The sequence below is a fragment of the Mastomys coucha genome, unplaced genomic scaffold (genome assembly GCF_008632895.1).
Source record: "Mastomys coucha isolate ucsf_1 unplaced genomic scaffold, UCSF_Mcou_1 pScaffold15, whole genome shotgun sequence".
NCBI lineage: Eukaryota > Metazoa > Chordata > Mammalia > Rodentia > Muridae > Mastomys > Mastomys coucha.
In genome coordinates, this window is record NW_022196897.1 from 152,165,383 (window position 1) to 152,187,374 (window position 21,992).

General features: G+C 52.3%; 1 protein-coding gene across 3 annotated transcripts in view; it reads right to left on the reverse strand.

Moving 5' to 3' along the window:
- The window catches only part of Sulf2 (sulfatase 2), an 83,616-nt gene extending 70,238 nt beyond the window's left edge, over positions 1-13,378 (reverse strand). Inside the window, exon 1 of one of the 3 annotated variants that reach the window (XM_031372799.1) lies at positions 13,209-13,378. The gene's annotated coding sequence lies outside the window, so the exon portion shown is untranslated. The other 2 variants (XM_031372801.1, XM_031372800.1) reach the window with 2 other exon arrangements.
- Positions 13,379-21,992: the final 8,614 nt, after the last annotated feature.

Below are 21,992 nucleotides of genomic sequence, written 5' to 3' on the forward strand. Positions count from 1 at the left end.
CACCCTCCCCCGACCCTCACCCCTCTACCTCCCTCCCTCCCTCCCTCCCTCCCTCCCTCCCTCCCTCCTTCTTTCACGTTGCTGGGGACTAACTCTTGGGCCTTGGGTATCCTAGGCAATGCTCATGAAATGCTTCTAAGCAGAGGAAAGGAAAGAAGGCACATGAAGGAGCCGGCGGGATGTCTCAGCGGCAAAGGCACTTACTACAAAAGCCAGCCAACCTGGACTCTGGTACTGGAACACACACGAAGGTAGGAGAACCAACTCTACAGAGTTGTCACCTGACTTCTGCATGCACGCTGTGGCACCCATTCCCCCACCCACACCACACAGGAATACTAATACAGGCAAAGGCCCTGTGATTGGAGTAAGCACAAAGAGCTCTGATGGCGGAGGCATGCAGGAGTGATGGCGGAGGCATGCAGGAGAGTTGCTTGGCTGGCACAGCTGAGAGTGGACACAGCTGTACCGTCGCCCATGCCTGTGGGCAGCCACGCCTGCTGTCCTTCCTGGGTGTTTTCGGGGAACTAGAATCAGATGCAGACATTCCCACCTCTGTTCTTTGTTCTTTCCTCTCAGCTGAGGACAAAAGCTTTCTTGGCAGGAGTTACAGTTATTTCTGTAAAAGGCCTGGAGCCAAAAGCAATAAAGCCCAACTTGAACAGAGTCGTTATTCACGCTTAATTGCGGGCTGGTGTTCAGTGGGGACTGACCGTCCCAGCCTCTCTCGCCCCATCGCACAGCCCCACACTTCCCGTGCCCCATTGGTGCCCTACACACAGCACAGGGGTTTCTGGCTATGGATGGTGTTGTGTTCTTTAGGAAGACCATCCAGGAACACTCGGGCATTTTGACTGCTGGGATTAATAGCTCAGTCATTTCTTCTCCTGCCTGACGCCTGACTGAGCGTGGCATCCCTCCATCCCGAGACAACATAAACAACCCAGTGTTCTGGTCATTCCAGAGACCCGGATGCACAGGTGGGACGGATGCCTGACATCCCTTTGACCAATTAACCAGCTATATTTGGGATGAATAGAGAATGCGCGAGCCCTACTTCCTGCCCTGTGTGCCTCACGGGCTAGTAAGTATCTCAAGGGAGCCTGTGGATCCTGTGAGCCGGGCAGTGCTGCTACAAACTGCCAGGCATCAACTTGGGCGTCATTAAGTAGGCACATCCTAGGGCCAGACAAGGCTGGGACAGGGGTGTGTCCGGAATCCGGGGTGTCGGGAGGGCTTACACAGGTCATCTTCATTTTCCAGACAAGAACCCTGAGGGACAGCTGGATGAGGGGAGGTGACTCTGCCCTATGGAGAGGGGCTTCCAGACCCCAACAGTACCTCACTACAGAGTCTGGGAACAGGAAAAGCTGTCGCTGCCGGCCTTTAAAAAACTCCATCCTTTGAGATGACAGCTGTCCTACCTTGGTAAAGGCCAAGCAGACTTCTTGTTTCTCCTGCCTGAGAAGCAACCCCCTCTCCTTCCTTCTTTGGAAAACAGTACCCCAATTTATCTTGTAGAGGATAGCCTCTCCTACCAAGGGTGACCATGTGACCAGGGCTAGCCAATGAGACTCTTCCTGAGCTCAGGCCTTCCAGATAGTGTTCAGAGCAAGGGCCCCAGCAGGGGTGAACGGTCTCTCTGAGGCCCTCATATCATACTCCAAAAGGCGGCTAGCAACTCCTGCTTAGAGACCCCCAGAGACTTCCAGACTGTGTCCTGTGCTCTCCCAAGCCCAGACCTCCTACAGACCCTAGAGCCTTCCAGGGCCCTCCAGATGAATCCAGTTCCTGAGGCAAGCGTCTGGGCACAAGAGTGGTTACTTCCTCAGACTCTGCCCGGCAGCCCCGCCCCTGTGCAGCCTCCACCCCAGGAAATGGTGCAGCTCTTCACCCTCTTCTGACCTAGGGAAACTGGCCAGTGTGACACAGGACCAGTGTAAGGCTTCGGACTCGGCATTTCTCATTTCTGCACCTTCTGAAGCTAGACTCCTCAGCCGCCATGTGGCTATGCAGGCCACACAGAGACGTGGGGTTCAGCACGGCCTAGGAAACCACGCCTGTCACCAGTGGTGGGTGTGGGCAGCAGGGGAATACCCAGTTTGGACTTCCCAGCTGGAGTCGCTCAAAGCAGCCCACTAGCAGCCCATAGCCTATCCTCAGAACACAGGAGAGATGCTGCCACCTCCGCCAAACACCTCAAAGCCCAGCAATGGAAAGATGACGGAGCTCAGTGAGCTACCCCACAGAAGCATGCCATATACTGCCTCAGTTTCCCCCTTACTAGACAGACACAATCAACTTCCTGCTTTTAAAGATTTTTGGGATGAGTAAATGTAAAACAACAAGTACAGGGCAGATTTAATTTATTGTTATTATTATTATCATCATTAGCAGTAGCATCAGTATTAGTATTAATAGCAGCATTGAAGTAGGGTCTCATGTAGCCCAGGCTAAGTCTCAAGCTTGATATGTAGCCAAGGATGACCTTGAACCCATGATCCTACTGCCTCCACACCCAGAGTGTTGGGATTACAAGTGTGTGCCACCTGCCAGGTTTAAGATTTCAGTATCATTACAGACATGCACGTAGTGTGTTGTCCCTGAAAGTGTGTCATAGCAGGGTGCTGACATCAGTGTGGGTCTTGTAATCAAAGGAATGGGCCTGATACAGGGCCACTGCTCCTTGCCTTCCCTCTGGCTTTGTTTCCCGCAGAGGCCTGCTCTACTGTGGGAAAACTAGCCAGGCAGGGCAAGAACAGAAGCAGCTAGACTCAGTCGCAGCCTTTGGCTAGGGCCAAGAGGCACCCAGTTGACCTGACAGGACACACCCTGACTCCCAGGCTTCAAGGTTCAGAAAAAGCTGAAAGCTCTAACTTTTAAAATATGTATATGATTCTATCACTTGGGAGGCTGGCACAGGATGGATTGAGAGTTCCAGGTCAGCCTGGGCTACATAGCAAGACCCTGCCAGGCCCCTAACCCCCAATATTCTATTAACTGATTTTTTTTTTTCAAAAGGTTCAAATCAAAATAACACATGGGTGAACAACCTAAAAGCCAAACACAGGCCCTGGGTAGGCAGCCTACAGGTCTTACATTTTCCTTCGTCACTTTAGCCAGGGCTCCGAACTCTCAGGGCCTCCTGGACACTGGGTCTGCAGACACGAGCCCCTCATACACATGGAGCAGGCCACTGCTCCAGCCCTAAATCATCCTGGGTCCACTAGGGCCCAGTCAGTGCTCAGAGCTCATCCTGGGATGCTCTTAGAAGCTAGGAGGCTGGGGAGGAGATGAGCGAGGCCTTAGCCCCGACTGGCACACCACCTGTCTCGAAGGTGAACTTTTCACTCCCCAGGTGGCCCAGGACTCACCAGCCCTGTGTTTCTGGGGCCTGCTGTCCCTGCTGGGGCATGGGGGGGGGGATGACCCCTCCTGTGCCAGCTACTGTGGGAATGTGTGACTCTAACCAGTTCCACCTCAAGCTTGTTCTCAGCCAGTGACAGACAGGTTTGGACTTCCAGGGCCTGAGCAGTCACCTTCCAGCAAGAGCAGACTCTGTTCCCCTCAGCAGCCAATCTGCAGGCCTCTTTCCTAGGAACCTGCGGGGCTGGGCCGAGCTCTAAGTAGACCAAGGCCCACCATACTGGGCTTACTTTTTAGTGAGGGGAGAGGGAATAAGAGAATTCCAAAGGGAACAGTGTCATCCGAGAGTGACATTAGAGCTAAGAACGAAGGAGCCAGAGGTGACGTTGGACAGTGCGAAGAGCAAGTGCCTAGCCTTGGGGATGGAGATGGCTTTACAGCATCTGAGAAGAGAGAAGGGTCCAGTGTATGGGGAGTGGGGAAGGGCAGGCAACAAGCTTTAAGGGTCTGAGACGTAAATGGGGTGGGGTGGGGTGCACAGACAGGGCAGGACAGTGCAATGAGCCGTGTTTTATTACAGGAACAGGCCCTGACATATGCTATTTCAGGCTGTGTGTCACCTCCAGGAGCCCCTTGGGACTTGGCAGAGGCGGTACACCTGAGCCTTCTCTCCTGTTTTTATGGTTCCCAAGAGTGCAGGACACTGGCCTTCTCTAGGCAGCTGTGAAGCATCTCAAGGCTCGGACTGCGACTCCAGAGGCGCTTGATTAACCGTCAGGCCGTGGCCAGGGCACTGGGAGATTCTAAGACCTTCTTTTCCAGCCATCTGCCTATGCTCACAATGACGGGTGCCACTCTGGGTTGTCGGGACAGGTTCTAGACAACCTGAGCTTGGCCTCCTTCCTGGGCTACTGTGGATGGGGCCTGGAGGAGAAGGAGCCGACACGATGTGGCATAGTAGTAAGCCCCATGATATCTTCCTTCCTGACCCGCTAAACTGCGCTCACCTGTCTCAGGGAGGCTAGTGGCCTTCCCTAGAAGCAGTGCCCTAAAGATACAACCAACCCCGCAGCATAAGCTAAGAAAGGGTTCTCAGATACAAGCAGGAACAGCTACAACGGCGACCACCGGAAGCCAGCTTTTCTCTAGCTAGGACCTTGTGCCCAGGCATTGACCTGGGTCCGCACAGCTACTTGGGGACAGGCTGCTATGGCTGTTCAGATTTCCACAGTGACTCAGAGGTGAAGAGTGGCTCTCCCACCTGCACAAAGCTCAGGAGAGGCCAAGCAGAGCAAGGCATTCTGATCAGAGCCGCTGTCTTATTGTGACACCGTGACCTCTGGGACGTCTCTTTTACCCCATGCTCCATCTAGTCCTGGTGAGATGACAACGATCAACTAGAGACACTTGGCCCTGACTGTGGCAAGGGCTGGCTTTGTCTTGCTGGCTGCATTCAGTGTCACAGCAGGTCGGTGCAGGGACAGGAGCTACAGGCATCTATCTTTAGGGTAAAAATGTGTCCAGTTCTCCAAATCGGAACTGCTGTAAACCGTCATTCACAGGGAGTCTCTCCTTGCTCAAGGGGGCACCCTGGGACTGTGTGAGGACATCTGAGGTGCCACATGACTCACTGGAGTGCTGAGGGGAGGCCCATTTTGATTTGGGGGGACAGAATCTCACGTAGGCCAGACCGGCTTCAAACTCTCTGTGTATGATCTCCCGCCTCAGCCCCTGGAGTACTGGGATCACAAGCGTGTACCAGGAGGCCGGAGTTCCAGTATGATTTCCTAACTTCTGCCAGACCTGGCGGCCGAGGAGAAAGCTGCTACAGCTTCCAGAGCCAAGAGAAAGGCTGTTTGTTGCCCACGAATAAGATCACTGTTAACGCTTCTACCCTACACCCAGGCAAACTAAGGGAAGAGCGCGATTCATTTCACTTGGGAAATGTGGCCATTTGTTCAGTATTTTATAAAATTGCCATTGTCTTGTGGGTACTCGACATGCGTGTCTGTGTGTTTGTGAGCGCAGAGACCGGAGGCTGACAGCAGCTGTTGTCTTCGACCTTTTTTTTTTTTTTTTTGAAGCTCAATAACTCAGCTAGACTCTCTGGCCAGCAAGCCTTAGGGGTCCTCCTGATTCTGCCTCCAAGCCACACTTGGGGTCTTTACACAGACGCTGGGGAATTCCAGTTCAGGTCCTCGTGGCTTCTTGGCTTGTGGGTTATCCACCCCAGTCAAGTCTCCTCAGCTGCTAGAAAATGTTTATGGTCACGTCGGCCAAATACCCACCCGCACTGCCTGCTTCGAGGGGCCCCTCCCCACAATGGGCACCTTCGACAGTCCCGCCCAGGTGCTGGGCTGCAGTGTGTTCGATGTGTTTAATGATAAGCCACTCTGCCTTGGTTTTCTCTTTCATTCCTAATCAGGGTATTTTGCTGACGACAGTGCAGATAAGTTATCAGCGAGTCCCTTCCAGGTAAACCTCCCCTCAGAGCGCTTGCTAAAACCAGAAGGTGTTTGATCTGTTGGTTTGGAAAGCATTGAGCTAAGACTATCAGCAAAACCCAGTTACCCTGCCCTCTTTCCCGGGGTTTGGTTTAGAATCCAGTAGGACACCCAGCCAGGTGCCAATGAGACACGGGGGAAAGCCTGTGGCAGGGCGAGCTTCAGAAAGATTTTGTTCTTTGGAAAATAAGAGAGAGGGAAAAAAAAATGTTCTGCCCTATATCCCCACATTGAAGGGAGATTTGACGATTGGAGCTGTGGCAGCTACACTGAAACCAAGAGACAAGAAGGTCAAAGACAGTAAGGACAGAGGGACAGTAGATAACAGAAAACTGAAAACATCATTACAAGGTGTTTTCAAAAGACAAGACTTGGGCTCTCCACTACTTTGAATGCTTCGTTGTGTGGGGAAATAGAGACTTCAATTGCCCAGATTGCCAAGCCAGGACTGCATTTTACTATAAGTAAAGAAGGCACAGTGATTAGACTCTGAGCTATCATAACGACCTTGGTTGGCTTCCCTGTTCTTTGAGACGTCCAACTTAGCAGCTGGCCTTAGAAGTCTGCAGACAGCATGGATCGCCAGAGCAGGCAGTTAGGCCGGACTCACCAAGCACAGATCCCTCCCTGAGCTATTTGCATAGATCCCCACCTCTTTGGCTACCAAGGTGGGTCAGATTCCTGGTAGGGTTCCAGTCATGGGCCCACAAGAAGAGCTGTCAGCAACGTATTCCCAGACACATCTGGCATCCACCTGGCCAAACACATCTTACGTCCCTGCTTGAGGTCCCCCAGCTTATGGCCTCAGCCTCCCCTACCCCGAGGCCCCGCAGGCATGCTTAGCTTAAGGATTTGAGTCTGGGCTGGAATGGAGGGCCGTCTCCAGTGGGGCCCAGTGTGTAAGGCAGGGGGCCATGTCTTTCACGAGTCTGGGCTGGAATGGAGGGCCATCTCCAGTGGAGCCCAGTGTGTAAGGCAGGGGGCCATGTCTTTCACATGAGTCTGGTGCCCCTGCCACTGGGCCCATGTGTTTTGCAATCCTGTTGAGACTGGAAATGTAAAACACTGGTTTGTGAGAATCTAGCAAAGTGCTAGGCTTGGCTGTAGAGGAGCCTTAGAAGGCTGCTCTACTCAGGAGGCATTGTGCCACCTGTCAGGGTGGAGGTGACCCCCAGCCCCCACTCTGCGGCCTCTGCCGCAGTGGTGATTTCTGTCTGCCAATCAGACATGGGAAGCTCAGCCCAGTGCCTTCTAATGCTCCCAGGAATGTAGAGGGGATCGAGTAGGGTGTCCAAAAATATTCCCCAAATAGGTATGTGACAGGCCCTGGGGACAGGGGAACACACTGGCTAATACAATAGGAGTTTTCTCTCATAAGCATGTCCAGCCCCACAGCTTGAGTGCAACAGCTCTCAAGTTCAGGCCTTCATCCTCAGCAGACTACAGACTCGCACATCTAGGACACACGAAGAGTCCAGGATCCTAGGGAACCACCAGGCTCAATCCTCCTTAGCCTGCCCTCCTGCTCCCTCCTCACACTGCTTAGGAGCCATCCTGTCCCAGGCCACCTGGTCACTGCACTCAGTTCTCTGGTTAATCTTTGGGTGGGGCCCTCCTGAACAGGGGAGGATGCTGAGAAGCACAGATGGTCTTCACCCATCAGTGCCATGTTTATGACACTCAAAATTGTCTTCAGCAATACTGCATGTCCCCTAGCCAGCAAGAGCACCCTTGTTTGAGAATCAATGGCTCTTTCCTATTTTGTTTCTCTCTCTCTCTCTCTCTGTCTCTCTCTCTCAATTTTTCAAGACAGGGTTTCTCTATGTAGCCCTGGCTGTCCTGGAACTCACTCTGTAGACCAGGCTGGCCTCGAACTCAGAAATCCGCCTGCCTCCTCTTTCCTATTTTGAACCCTGGACCTGCTCAGGGCCTGCTGGCTCTACACCCTAAATTTCTCTCCAACCCAAACCATCCTCATGATGTTGTCCCCTGACTACTCTCTGTTACCCCCAGGGTCCTGATGGCTCTGGACACTGTCTCCCCACTTCTTAGCATCAAGCCTTATTGATCGTGTGAGCCGAGGTTTTTCTGAAACGCAGATGGTCTCCTTCCTGTCTGACAGCCTCCCATGGTTGTCCATGTCATTTAAAATATAAAGTCTGAATGTCACGCTTCTGCCTTGGCTCCACAACTCACTCATGGCTCCCTACTCCCACTGGGCTTTTAGGTCCCGAGCAAGCTGTCTTCTGTACCCCAGGGTCTTTGCACTGGCTTTTCTCACTCCCTCAAACGTCCTTTCCTCAGCTCTTCCCAAGACCAGCCTCTCTCTTACACCTCAGGCCACGGCTCAGAGATCTCTTCTTCAGGGTGGCCACTCTGTACCCCTCCCTGAAGACCTCCCCGTGCCTCACACTAGTGAAGGGGTCTTGTATTTCACTGTTTTTGTTTTTTTTTGAAGCCCGGTATGAACAGCCTTGACTACAGCCCTGTTCACTGCTTGCTCTTGGGGCCCTGTGGCTCTGGAGGACCAGGTTCTCTCTCGCTGGGCTAGGCAGCACCTGGCTCTTGTCAGGTGCTTACTAGTGACAAGAGGCAATCTGATCTGTGCTGTACTGGGACTCATGAGATACTGGGACCCATGGGGAACTTGAGCCCTTATGGTATTGGCCCTATGTGGGATTGTGTAATAACAGGACCTTCACAATACGAAGAAAGCTGCCATGTTCGAGACAAGGGTGCATTTTGACATCTCTCTATCCCTGTTCTCATCTAGGGTACTGCCTACCGCCACTGCCAGAAGTAGACAAGGCCCCTCCTTCCAAGCCTTTTGCTGACTTGAACGTATATGCAGGGTGCCCGCACTCTCCATGGGACTTTACATTTTTTTAAACAAACACTTCAAGGTGATTTTTATGGTGGAGGGCCAGGTAAACTCAGCCCTCAGAAAGCCCTGGATCAAAGCCAGGCTGCAGCTTTATCCACCGAAGCAGCAAAACTAGGCTCTGGTTTCCAAGGACCCCATGGGAAGGGGAGGGTGGTGACATCCCTGTGGTTCTCACCTCAGCCAGGGTGCTGACAGGCCCTTCTGAACACAGCTGCCCATACAGGTGGCTCCTCGCTTCTCAAATGGCCAGGCTTACGTGTCCCGGGGGATCTCGGACTTGTGGGACCAAGTGGTCCTCTCTTCTCATTCAGACTGTAGTGTAACTTACTACCTCAGCCAGTGCATGGGTCAGTGGTCTTATGGGAGGGCATCTGGGGGCTTAGGGACTGTCACTGTAAAGAGGCTTGCTTCTGCTCTTGGGCTGTGACCACGGGGGGCGGGGGGTGAGAGAGCAGCCACACTGTGGTCCAGGTTTACCTGGGACAGATGCTAAGCACTTGGTGCCAATGATCTCACTCTGGTCCACAGACTCAGGGAAGAGAGTGAGGACTTACCCCCGGCACTTGTTGGATGAGAACACAGAGGCGCAGAAGGGTTGAGTCACAAGCCCCCATGTCATTGCTGGGCAGGTGGCCAGACAGACAGGCTGTCTTAAACACCCAGCCTGGGGCTGCCAGAGACTGCAGCTTTAGTTCTGAGGAAGGCACAGAGTGAGGTAGAGGGCAGAGCAGAGACGGAAGAATGGTGTCTGTGCAAATGCTGATCCCTGATCCAGTGGTGCACGATGCCAGGGCTGTCTTAGGATTTGGGGCCCTGTACGAGGCATCGGGCATTTTTCCTTTGCCTCCCAGTGATTTCAGAGCCTCTCTTTCAATGGCTTTCGAGAGAAAGGGTCCTGATTGCAACCCTTCTAAGAAAACACCCCTAGACCACATTCCATCTGCAACTGCACTGAGCAGCTGCCAGCAGATGTGGGTGACACAGTTCTGGCTTCGCGCCCATGAGCTGCAGGGTCTGTAACCCCAGCGCCCAACTGCAGCCAGCCACTGCCTCTTCCCCTCTAGGCTCCAAGTGAGGTCTAGTTCCCTAGCAACCACCCCAATTAGGCAATCACGCCATTTATCAGGATGCCAATTAATTATAATGATCTTAATGATCTCCCAATTAGATAGCGCCTTGAAGCCGGCTGGATCATGGGCATCTGCCGGGGTCCCCACCAGGCTGGCCTCTGGGGCTGGCCAGAGCCAGATGATCCTGGCCTGCTAGGGTCAGTATGGAGAAACTCACTTTCCTGTCCACGGACACACACACAGAGCCTAGCCTGAAACCAAGTGACTGGGACACCCTCTAAAGGCCAGTCCACCAGCAGCCACAAGAGGGTCTCACTCCTACAAAGTCCTATGCCATCCCCCGTGGTTTTTAAGAGCTACAATCCTTATTTCTGCATGGTTTTCATTGGCCACATTTAAAGGAAGCTTCACATCTAGACCAGGAGAGGAGACGAGACCCTGGGGAGAAGGCGGAAAAAGCCAAAACCAAAATCAAAACCAAACCAACCAACCAACAACAACAAAAAACCACCTCCAAACCAAAACCAAAACCAAACAAAAAGCCAACCCCCCCAAACAAAAACAAACAAAAAAACCAAACAACCAGAGAAAACCACTGCAGGGCCCCACTCATCCCCCAAACAGCACCGGTTGTTGGGGAAGGGAAGGATTCCGACTGGCGGGCTTAAATCGCTTTCCTATCTCACTAGTCAGGCTTTCTTGTCCCTGCATTTACAAAACAAGCCCCAGGTGGGAGAGCAACCCAGAGGTTCAGAGCGGACCAGGGCGTGAGGAATGTGCTAGGGATTTTGTGTGGACACGTGACTTATTATGTCTGAGGGCCGGGCTCAAACACTTCCTGCCTCTTATCTTTGAGGTGAAGGGGAAACTTCTTTGAACTGGTCAGAAAGGCAGGAAGGGCCTCAGGTCTTCAGCAAGGGCAGAGTCTAAGAAAAGATAATGGCTGTGTGACTATTCCCTCCCCACACCCCTCAAAAACCCAGGGCCCAGAAGACACCAAAACCCAGCACCAGACCCAGCCTACGAAGAGGCACTCAATTCCCAAGTGAAAAAGCATTTGGAACATGAAGTGTGAAATCGTATATGGGATGGGGTCCTTGAATGAAGCCCAGGTGGGACAGATGGACACACACAGGCACACAGAGTATACAAGGGTGCCTGTAGTTCCTCCCTCGGGGCCAGCCTTGACTCAGCAAACCATCCTTCCAACCTTCAGTCTGAGAACCTAACATGCTATTAAGGTTTCAGAAAATGTCATAAATTCAAATAAAAAAACCCTCAAGAGGGTTACACAAAGTCCAAAGCCACACTGCCCTCAGCCAGGGCAGGGACAGCGGGTTCAACATGCCATTGGCCAAGCTAACACCATCCTCAACAGACTGCTGATTTCAACACTAAACCACATAGAAACAGGTTGTTTTGATTTCCCTGGGGATCAGGCAGGCTGGGTGGAGAATCCTGGGGGGAGGGGTCTTCAGGGAACTTCCACCCCCTTTTAATCAATGGTTGTGTCTCAGTTGATCCCCTTTGGGCAAGGAGCTGGTCACACTAACTGCAAGGTGAACAAAATTCAGGGTGTCCCCAGGGAAAGCCAACATCACCTATTCTCTGTCACCTCCAAAGTAATCTAGGGGTGCACCGTGGGAAAGAAGCAGGGACAGATGGAGAGGGGGAGAGGGCGGGCGTCCCCACAGACACAGCAAATATCCAGATTCTAACGTAAGCTGAATGTAATTACTTGGTTAATTAAATATTGACTTTTAACTCAAAAAGTGATTAAAACAAGCTGCAGGAGAGCCAGTCCTGAAGAGGTGGGGCCACTCAGAACTTTCAGGAAGTGGGGAGAGGTGGGGGGGACGAGAGGGCGGGGGGGGGTCACCACAGCCACGTTCTGTGATGAGCGCCCTACTGTGTAGGGAGACAAGGCTCTCAAGGTCCCCTCCTGGCATAAGCCACTAAGCAGACCCATGGCCGGTGGATGGCTCCTTCCATCTGCCCACTTTGAGCCTCCTCTCACCACCAGACACCCTCGCAGGGACTAACACTGCCATCCACGCTTCCCTGGGTGTCACTCCGTGCCTGGTACGCTCAGAGCGCCACAAATGCTTGTCGAATGAATGAATGAACTACTACTCTCTAACCGAAGTCGCAGTCCCCGCCGCAGCGTCCCCTCCGGGCTTCTGGAGCCCGCGGCGGACGCAGGTCTGCAGGGCGATGGGTTCTGACCTGGCGCGGGAGAAGTTTTCAGATTTCATTTGTCCTCCGTTCTGCGAGTTCCTAGTCCCTGCTCGCTCGGGTTCTGCCCGGACAAGCCACACGTGGTCTGACTTCTAGCTGGCCCTCTGGGTCTAACCCTCAAGGGGTCAACCAGGCCATACTCCTGCAGCCCGCGGGTCCAGGCGCCCTTCCCGGGGAACCACCGGGGCGCGGGAAGTCCTTCCCTAGCCGCCCAGCCTTGCAGACGGGGTCAAATCGGTCAGCCCCCCTGAGGCCGGCCGGTGCCGAAGCCTCCGGGTGCCACCCTCCCGGCGCCGGGCAGCGGGGACCGGCTGGGCTCACCTGAGCCGTGCTCGCCCTGGAATCTGTGATCCGGGCCCGGCCCCGCGCCCCGCTCACCGCGCGGCCCCCGCGGCCTCACCGCGCCTCTGCCGCAGCCGGGCCGGGCCGCGGGGCGTAGGGGACTCTGCCTGGCCGCTGCTCCAGCCGCCGCCGCGGCATCCCGGCTTCTGCTCCGCCCCGCCCGGCCCGGCCTCCCCGCGCGCCTGGACCCAAGACCCGGCCGCCTCCCGCCCCGCCGGGGACCCGGCGATTCAGCCATCGCTCCTCACCTCCGCCTCCGCGGCCGCCCCGCGCCCCGGCCCGAAGTCCCGGCGGCTCCCGGCCTGCTGCCTGCCGAGCCGGTGGCCGGCCGCGCTCCCGCCGCCGAGCGCGCACCCTCGCGGGCCCGGGGCGCACTCACCCGCACCCGCTCCCGCTCGCCCTGGGCGCGGAGTTGAGGCTGATGTGCGCTGAGCAGGGAGCTGCCGGCGAGCCGGGACCGCGCGTGCGTGTGTGCGCGCGTGTGTGCCACTCGGACCGGGGGCGCATCTCTTAGTCCACCAGACACCGGCGCGAAGTCGCGAGAGCCATGGATCAGGCCCCCGGGCTGGCGCGCAGAGAATCCAGCCTCTTTCCGCTTTTCCGTCCTCCTCCCTCCCAGCAGCGAGGAGCCAAGTGTTCCCTGAGGCGTGCGACAGCCCCGGCCCGGCTCTGCCCCTCGTAATGACACGTTAATAAATGTTTTCTTTTATCCGCTTTCACAGGGGCTCGCCCTGGTTTGCAAACACCCGGCAGCCTTTGCTGAAAGCCCCGCGCTCGCCTCTAAACACACACGCACACACTTGCCATTGGAGACGCCGGCTCGGGCCGATCCCCAAGCTAGATCGCGGAAGGAACTGCCCACGCGCCCGGGACCTTCCCACGCGTCTCCGAAGCTCTCTGAGAAATTAACTTGAGCTCAAGCGAAAGCAGAAGCGTTGCCCAGACATGGGCCGGGAATTGGAAAGAAAGGGGAGGCCGGTTCCCTTGGTAAAGGGAGAACTCGACTCCAGGTGGTGCTGTCTACGCGGTTTCTGCCGTCTCCGAAGCCACCAGAGGCTTGAGGGGGCCCTGGCTGCCAGGGCTGGGTGAAGAGCCTCACAGAGCCCACCAGTAGCTTCAGAAAGTAGAGCTGATGTGCTAGGAGGTTATCGACCCTGCGGTGGCACAGCGCTGGCTTCGAATGGAAACGTAACCCTGAAAGTCTTCCTTGGTGTTCCTCCATTTATAGATATTGAAATCAAGACAGAGCGGTTAAGTTATTGGCCCAAGGTCAGACCCTTGGATCAGGATCTGAACCGAAGAAGCTGAGCTCCAGAGTAGTTATATCTGAACCCCCAGGCTGCGCTTATTTTCAAGATCCTCCTTCCCCTGGTGGGATTTTTCTAGTTTCCTGATGGATAGTGTTGTCAAATTCACTAAGTAAAAAATAATAGGGTACCCATGGAGATGCACTAAAATCGCGTCTTTTCTGTTTATCTAAAATTCAAACGGATTATCTTGACTGCGGTTGGGGGCTCTAGACTCCGCCCATACTGTCTTTGTACTAACCTTGATCTTGCTTTTCCAAGCCAGGAGCAAGCCCCACCTTTGGCCAGTGTGCAGTCGTGACTGGATACAGGATGTTAGGCTTGAGTATTCGCTTTCACGACCCCCACCCCCGCCATCCCCCCCTTCCTTCCAGTGTCATTGCTACATGAGAAGGGGCTGGGCCCCTGTAGCACTGTTCAGTGGATGCATGGGCCAGGGGGCTCCCATCATTGAGAGTCTGAGAACTGCATTAGAAAGCATAAACAAACAAACAAACAAACAAATGTAGTGTGGTGGTGCACACCTACAATCCCAGCTCTTGGGAGACATAGGCAGGAAAAGAAAAAATTCAAGGTCACACTTATCTACACAAGGGTGTCTAAGACCAGTTGGAGGTCCAGGAGACCCTATTGAAAAAAGAAAAGAAAAGAAAAAAATCTCAGAAAATAAACCAATAAAGCAGGTAGAAAAGCAGGCGTCATCAGTTTTGACGTCCCAGACATTTAATTAACTGATATATATATATATATATATATATATATATATATATATGTGTGTGTGTGTGTGTGTGTGTGTGTGTGTGTGTGTGTGTGTATATGTATATCTTCATAGGGTCAACTCAGACAGTATTCTGGAGGTTCACATCTGTGGTGCCAACACTGGGAAGGCTGAGGCAGGAGGGTCACCCAAAGTCAAACTTGCTATATAGTGATACTGTCTCAGAGGCACACAAAGGAACAAAGATATATACACTTGATCTTTTTGTATCCTTCTCTTTTTCTGCAACATGTAATTTTACATGTTTTACCCCTCCTGGCTTGGGGTTCTCCTCCCAGGAAGCACTGCTCCAGCAGGTTCTGTGGCCAAATGAAGAGCTTTTGCACCTGGTCACCACATGAAGTGTACATTCACAATCTTTGGAGAACAAAGATGCTCAGAGATGTCAGGGTCTTGTCCACAGCCCACAGGAGTGAGGCTGCACCTGGCTTTGAATCAGGTACCTTATTTCAGCAGTGATTTTCTAGGAGGTTCCCAATGTCCCATGAGGCTCTGGGGCAGGAGAGGAAGGGAGGCTATGGAATGGAATCTGTGCCCTGTTTGCTTTGAGGTTCTGGAGAATGCTCTAGAAGTTGGGGATTTACATCAGAAAACAGAACGACCACACCCTCGCACTTCAGACGTGGCTTTCTGCAGATGGGCGTGCCCACCAGAAATTCCAGGAAAGAGGGCAGTTCACAGTCTCCCAGTCAGGACTGAGCGCTGGAGGAGAGTGGCATCATGTGATTTCTCTTATGCTTCTTTGTCTGTTGCAATGGAAGCGGAAAGTGATGGCAGCACCAGCACCTGACCCCTTCTCATTTCTTACTGAAGAGGGACAGAGCTTAGGGATGTGTGTGTGTGTGTGTTTGTGTGTGTGTGTGTGTGCGCGCGTGTGTGATTCAGGGAATCATTCATCAGTTAAGACAACTGGATTCCCCCTAATTCCCAGGGCACACCTAACTAACCCTGCTGGTTCTGGCCTCAGCCTGTTGCCTGATTCCTTCCAGGAAGATGACAATGACTGGCCCCACTCAAAAGCTTCTGTGTCTATCTAGAGATGTGAGGGGCTTCAGGGTCAGACTCCCCCAGCCTGGGGAGTCACTATCTCTTCCACAGTTCAACTCTGGCCTGGGTGAGCTACACACAGACCTCAGGATCTGAGTCTCTAGCCCCTGCATTCTAGACATGTGGTCCAGGACAGCCTTTCTCCTATGTCCCTTGTGCCCATGATAATATCCGCCTCTGCAAACACCCCAGCCGGACAGCGGTGGAGCTGTCTGAACTCCAGGCTCCCAGGCTAGCCCCCCCACTGTTGGTTTAACCTTGAGAACCTTTGTTCTGACACTAGCATACCTTGCTTTCCCTCTGTGGCAGTGCCTTGGTGGCTCACTATGCAGGACATCGTGGGTCCTGCTGACCCTATGGGGTCCTTTGCATTGCTATTTCCTTGGCTCCCTGGCAATGGCGGGAACTCCAATGCCTCTTTCCGAGCTTTTCTGCATCCTGGCCCACAGGTTGAGTTAGATTGTCTATGCCTTTTTTTTTTTTTTTTTTTTTGGCTGCATCTGGGCGAAGTCAATGGTATTTTATGAGGGTTATAAAAGACAACCTTTTAACATGTCTCAAACAAATTGGCGTGTAAAGGAGAAACACTAACCCGTAGGGACAGGGCTGCAGGCTGGGGGCTCTGGCTGAGGCCCCACGGTCTGGGGCACAGGTGGCTTTAATAAGGCATGCAAGCTTGGCTATGACTCTCTTCTCCAGGGCAGAGATCAAACTTCCCTGCTCCTGAGTGGAGATGGGCTTTTCAGGGCTTTTAAAACACAAATAAGGTGCAATAATGTCCTCTACATCAGAGACGGGAAGAGGAGGAGGAAGATGGGGAAGTGAGAGAATAGCATCTTAGGGGGACTTACGTATACATATATATATGTATTTCTATATAATAAAGATTTTGGGTTTTTTTCAACTTGAAAAAAATTACAAATTCCAGTATCTTGCACAACAATATAAATTTGTGGTTAATTCTGCTGAAGTCTTAGTTAGACAGAACCCAAGCTGTCTTGTCAGGAGAAATACCCTGGTATTAGCGAGAAGCTGTTTATATATCTTCAGATATTGTGATAATGAGAGCGGCTCCATAAGCCCCCATTAAAACAGAGCACTAATTGTATTTCATGTGGCCTCTCTGGGCCAGCACTCGGTCACAGACAGGCTTTACTTCAGCAAAACACAGCTATCTTTGCATCACCATGGCTGTTTCCCCCCTTTAATTACATGTAATTGTATAGTCTAATTTATTCTAACGCCTGACGCCTAAAAGTGCACATTTAGGAATCAAGGTCTAGTTTGAGAGGGAGGAGAATTATAAACCACTGTAATTGCCACAAGCGATCTCAAAGACTGATGGTGTTTACTATGAATTCTTACCAGGGAAAGAGTGGGACAGTCTCCAGTTAAGACACTCTTCAAGCCGGGCAGTGGTGGTGCACGCCTTTAATCCCAGCACTTGGGAGGCAGAGGCAGGCAGGTTTCTGAGTTCGAGGCCAGCCTGGTCTACAGAGTGAGTTCCAGGACAGCCAGGGCTACACAGAGAAACCCTATCTTGGAAAACAAAAACAAAAACAAAACAAACAAAAGACACTCTTCAAAGACCACGAGGTCATGGTGACAATCAGACTTATTTGATGTTATTACGTTGGTCTCTCTTGGAGAAATGGGTCAGAAAGTTTAAGTGAATCTGCACCAACTGTGTGGCCCTGGTATATGTAGGTACATTGACATGTGAGGACAGAGTTGACAGTGAAAATAGCCACGAGGCCCTGGGCAGAGCAGAGGTCTCTCTGTAGATAAGGTAGAACAAAGGGACTTTTCTTTTCAAGTTGTTGTTGTTTTTTAAATTATCTACACATATTTCTGTGTGTCTATGTATGGTTATGTGCACATGTGTGTAATGCTACCAGCAGCCAGAAGATGGCGTCAGAGCCTCCGTGGCATCCAGTCTCCTGGAGCTGGAGTTACCAGCAGTTGTAAGCCACCTGCCACGGGCTCTGGGAGCCCAACTCTGGTCCTCTGCAAAGCAGTGTGTGCTGTGTGCTCGTAACCTCTGAGCCATCTTTCCAGCCCTGGGATCTCTTGTTTTCTTGATGGGAAGAGTACAATCCATTTGTTCATAAGTGCTATTCGACCTAGGGCTTTCTCTGGGACAGTATATCTAGTTTTATGATCGGATTCTAGAAAAATCACTTCTGAGCTTTGATTATAGTTCATAGATTGTGATTAACAGATGGTGGGCAATGGCTCGATGCTGCTCTTGTGGGTTGAGAAAGTCTAACAACCTGCGCTCAGCTCCGCCACTGACTAGCAGGCGGTTCCTTGGTTGACTCTGCCACTCCTCATTCACTTAGTTTTCCCATTTAAGAATGAAGATGGTTAGGGAGGTGGCTTGGTTGGGAGAGTGTTTTCCTTGACGCACGGGGACCTGAGTTCAAGCCCTAGGATTTATGTAAAAAGCCAGGGATGGCTGCATACCTGTAACTCCAGGGCTGGGTAGGGGTGGGGATAGTGGTCAAGGGGGACACCTGACCTTACTCTCTTACCTCTGTCTTCTCTAGTAAATGGTCACTTTATTTTTCAGACAACATCTCTCACTGAACCCAGTAGTGACTGGCTTTGCAAGATTGGCCTGAGACCTGAACTCAGGTACTCACGTGGTGTGACACGTACTTTATCAGCTGACCTGCCTCCTCGAGATTCTCTTTTTACAGACAATGAAGTTATCACATAGCAACACCGGAAGGACCACACAGTGGATGCAGTTGACCCCTCCCCCCGGGGCCACAGCTGATTAGGTTTATTGGGTGGGCTTGTATATGTTGCTGGGTCCCTCCGCAGGAGGCTGCAGACATGCCACCCTCGCCCCTCAGGACTGGAGTGGGCCTCCCTGAGGAGTATGCTGCTCTCCCAGAAGGCCTTCCTGTCATTAGGGCATCTAGGAAGATGAACAGGGATGCTGCAGTCGCTCCCAGCTTGCTCCCATTAACAGAGCTGCAGAAGCAGGCTCCTCCTTCTTTCTTTGCTTCTCAAATCCCTTTCTGTTTGTTCAGAGCCTTTGCATCTGCTCCGCAGCCTCTCTAGAAGTTCCAATCTCTGTCTCCCCAGGATTCAGCTGAGATGTCACCTTCCCAAGTCTCTTCTCCATGTGCTTCATTGATAGACACTTCCTGGCCATAATACGCCAACATCTAACATTCCCCTCCGCCCCTGGTTGGTCTAGAACTCTCTACATAGAGAGAGGCTGACCTTGAACTCATAGAAATCCACCTGCCTCTGCTTCATGAATGCTAGGAATAATGGCTCATGCCACCACACCTGGCTAAGATTCAGTTTTTTTTATTTTATGGCCACTGTGGTTTTTATTTATGGCCACTGGTTGTGTTCCCCACCCCATGCTCCATCTGACACCAGAGGCTGTGTCCGTCACCATGATAGTTTACTGTCCGGAATGTCATCTACAGCACACCAGATCCATACATACTTGGCAAATGGATGAATGTAGGTAACAGTCCAAACAGAAGAGTTGGTAAAAATGATCTGGACCCCAGCCTTTTGGGAATGTATCCAAAGTTTTAGAACTACAAGTTGCCCCTCACCAGCTCTCGGGCACCATGGACCTTGCTTTCTAATGGGTGTCTGTCTTCAGCATCTACGGTCATGCATTAAATGGTGTCTGGTTTACAAAGGCCTACCTTGAACTTAAAATACTTATTTGTTTGTTTCTGACTCTGTGTGTGTGTGTGTGTATGTGTATGTGTGTGTGTGTATGTGTGTGTGTGTGTGTGTGTGTGTGTGTGTGTGTGTGTGAGAGGGTGCATGCGCACATGAATCATGTATGAATACACATGCCATGGTGTACATGTGGAGATTAGAGGTCAACTCTCATAAGTCCATTTTATCCTTCTAGCATGTAGGTCCCAGGGACCAAACTCAGGTTGTCAGGCTTGGCAGCAAGTGCCTGGGTCTGAGGGAACCACGTCCCTGGCCGAACCCTTTTAATGAGCATGAGATGGGTTCATCAGAGCCTCTGATTTGAAACCCTGCTGGCTACTTTGCTCACTGGCTCACACTGAACTGCCTCCCCACAGCACCCTCCTGGGAAAACATGCCGAATGGATGCTGCTACACTGCTGGCCATAAGCTGCCGTGTGACTGACCAGTCAGCCCCACTTTTGGCCCAGGGTCAGCTTTGCCTGCTTACAGCTGGCATCTGGTGTGATGGGCCAGAGCCCGTGGTTAAATATTTTGATTCTCAACCTTGAAGCTCTTGTTTAGAGGCTGCTATGGAGGTGAGACCTAGAAGCCAGCAGAGGGTTGGGGGGTGTTACAGAGACCTCTCTCCCAGTGTGATGAGGGGCATTCAGTGGCTGGATGTTTGGCTGTCCTTAGCTCTGGTAGGAGTTTTGCTTCAGCTCTGGCCTCTAAACGGTGGGTATACAACACAGGGTACTCATAAACAGGAAAATAGAGGGTTTCGGCTTAAGTTGGGGATGGGGGTGGGGAGGTGGCTCTGTGGACAAGATCCCTAGCTGTCCATGCTCAAAGATCTCAACACCCATACAAGAAGCTAGGTGTAGCTGCGTGGGTGCCTGTAGCCCCAGGGCTGTGAGAGCGGAGACAGGAGGACTGCTGGGCTGGCTGGCTGCCCGCCTAGCTCTGGATCCAGTCACAGTCCCATTCTCAGGGGGATAGAGCAGAGTGACGAGTCAGGATCCCTGACATTCTCCTCTGGCCTGGCTGTGCTCCTGGGTGTGCATAGCAGCACATATTTGCACATGCAGCACACACATAGACCTGCATATACCACACACATGCGCACAGCCGCTCTAGCACACACACACACACACACACACACACACACACACACACACACACAGGGGAGTGGGGAGAGAGATGAATTAGTAAAAGCAAGGACAGTTTGGATATGGAAATAGTCGGGAGAGAGCCCATGTGGGTTGGCTGTGTGCATGGGGGTGGAGGTGTCGGAAGAGGGAGGGAAGACGTCCCAGTACCTGCTTGTCCAGTTGTTTCTCTGGTGAAATGCTCTCTCCCTGATTTTCAACTCTGGTGCTCCTGGTGGGATAGCTGTGGCCCGTGGTGGTTTCTTTTTGACTCCCAGTGATGTTGGGATGAGTGGAGCACCTCCGGTGTGTCCTGAGGACCTTTCCGGAGATGAGCAGCTAAGGAGGAGGGGCTCTCAGACCATTGTGGCTCCATCCCATAGCCTGCCGAGCTGAAGCCAAAGGGGAAAGGAGATGCTCTGGCCCTCTCTGTTTCCTGACTGCCTTTAACTCTGGGCTCAACTGAACTCTGTCCCTTAAAAGGGGGTTGGAGCCTAGAGCCATAGGCATATTCTTTCTCTCCCTTTTCTCCTTTGGCTACTGTAATTTAAACAGATCTTGTTTGATGATGGGTTCAACCCTGAGCCAAAATGAGCCCACTCCCTAAAGCTGCCTTCTCTTAGTATTTTCCTACATAGGACCCTATGCTCCAGTTTGGGTATGTGACTCAGAGTTGACGAATCCATGCATTCTGTGTCCTGGCCAGATACTGGTCAGACATGAGCCCATGATACTTTGGTGGACCAATTGGACCAGGCCATGGATTTTCTTTTGAGCTCTTGAATGAGGGCAACTTCTACTGGGTGACCGGAGGGCTTTGGAGCCACAATAGACAGGGAATGGAAGCAGGCAATATGGAGGGAGAGGTAGGATTTCAAAGTGGTTCCCCAAATTCCTAAAGCCACTGTCCCTTTCGGCATGTGCAGGACTATGGGCACAATGGTTTCACCCTAAGATGAGGCTGTGGCAAGGGATTTTGCAGATGGGATTAAGCTCCCAAGTCAGTTAATAGAATTTACTGGAAGGGAGATCGTCTTGTTTAGGCCCAGTTAATCATGCACAAGCCTCAAGGGGGTTGAGTCCTTTCTAGAAAAATGATCTCTAGCTGGCTGTAAAGGGAGGGTACATCGTCATCTTCTGGAGACCACATGGTGCAGATTATCCTGACTGACAATAAACGTTCAAAATCGGACGTGTATGTCAGTTGGTAGAGTGATTGCCTAGCGTGCACAAAGCCTTGGGCTTCCACCCCAGCACAATTTAAGGCCAGGAGTGGCAGTGCACAGCTGTAATTCTGGCCTTGGGAAGGTGAGGCAGGAGAACAAGAAGTTCAAGATTGTTTGAGGGGAGCTTGGGCTATGTGAGACTCTCTCAAAAACAAAAGCCATCCTCGAAATCTCAGCCCCATCACCACAAGGAACTGAGTCCTGAGGAGCCGTGGCCACAGCCTTGCCTGCTCTCAGCCCAGGCCTCCACTTCAGTCCACTGTGACATTGAGCAGGAGGTGAGGAAGCCCGGAGCCAGACCCGTGGGAACTGTGGGGAAATGAACAGCATTGTTTTCTACTGTGTGGTGACTTATGCAATGTTCTATACTGTGTGTGGTGACTTATACAATGTTCTAT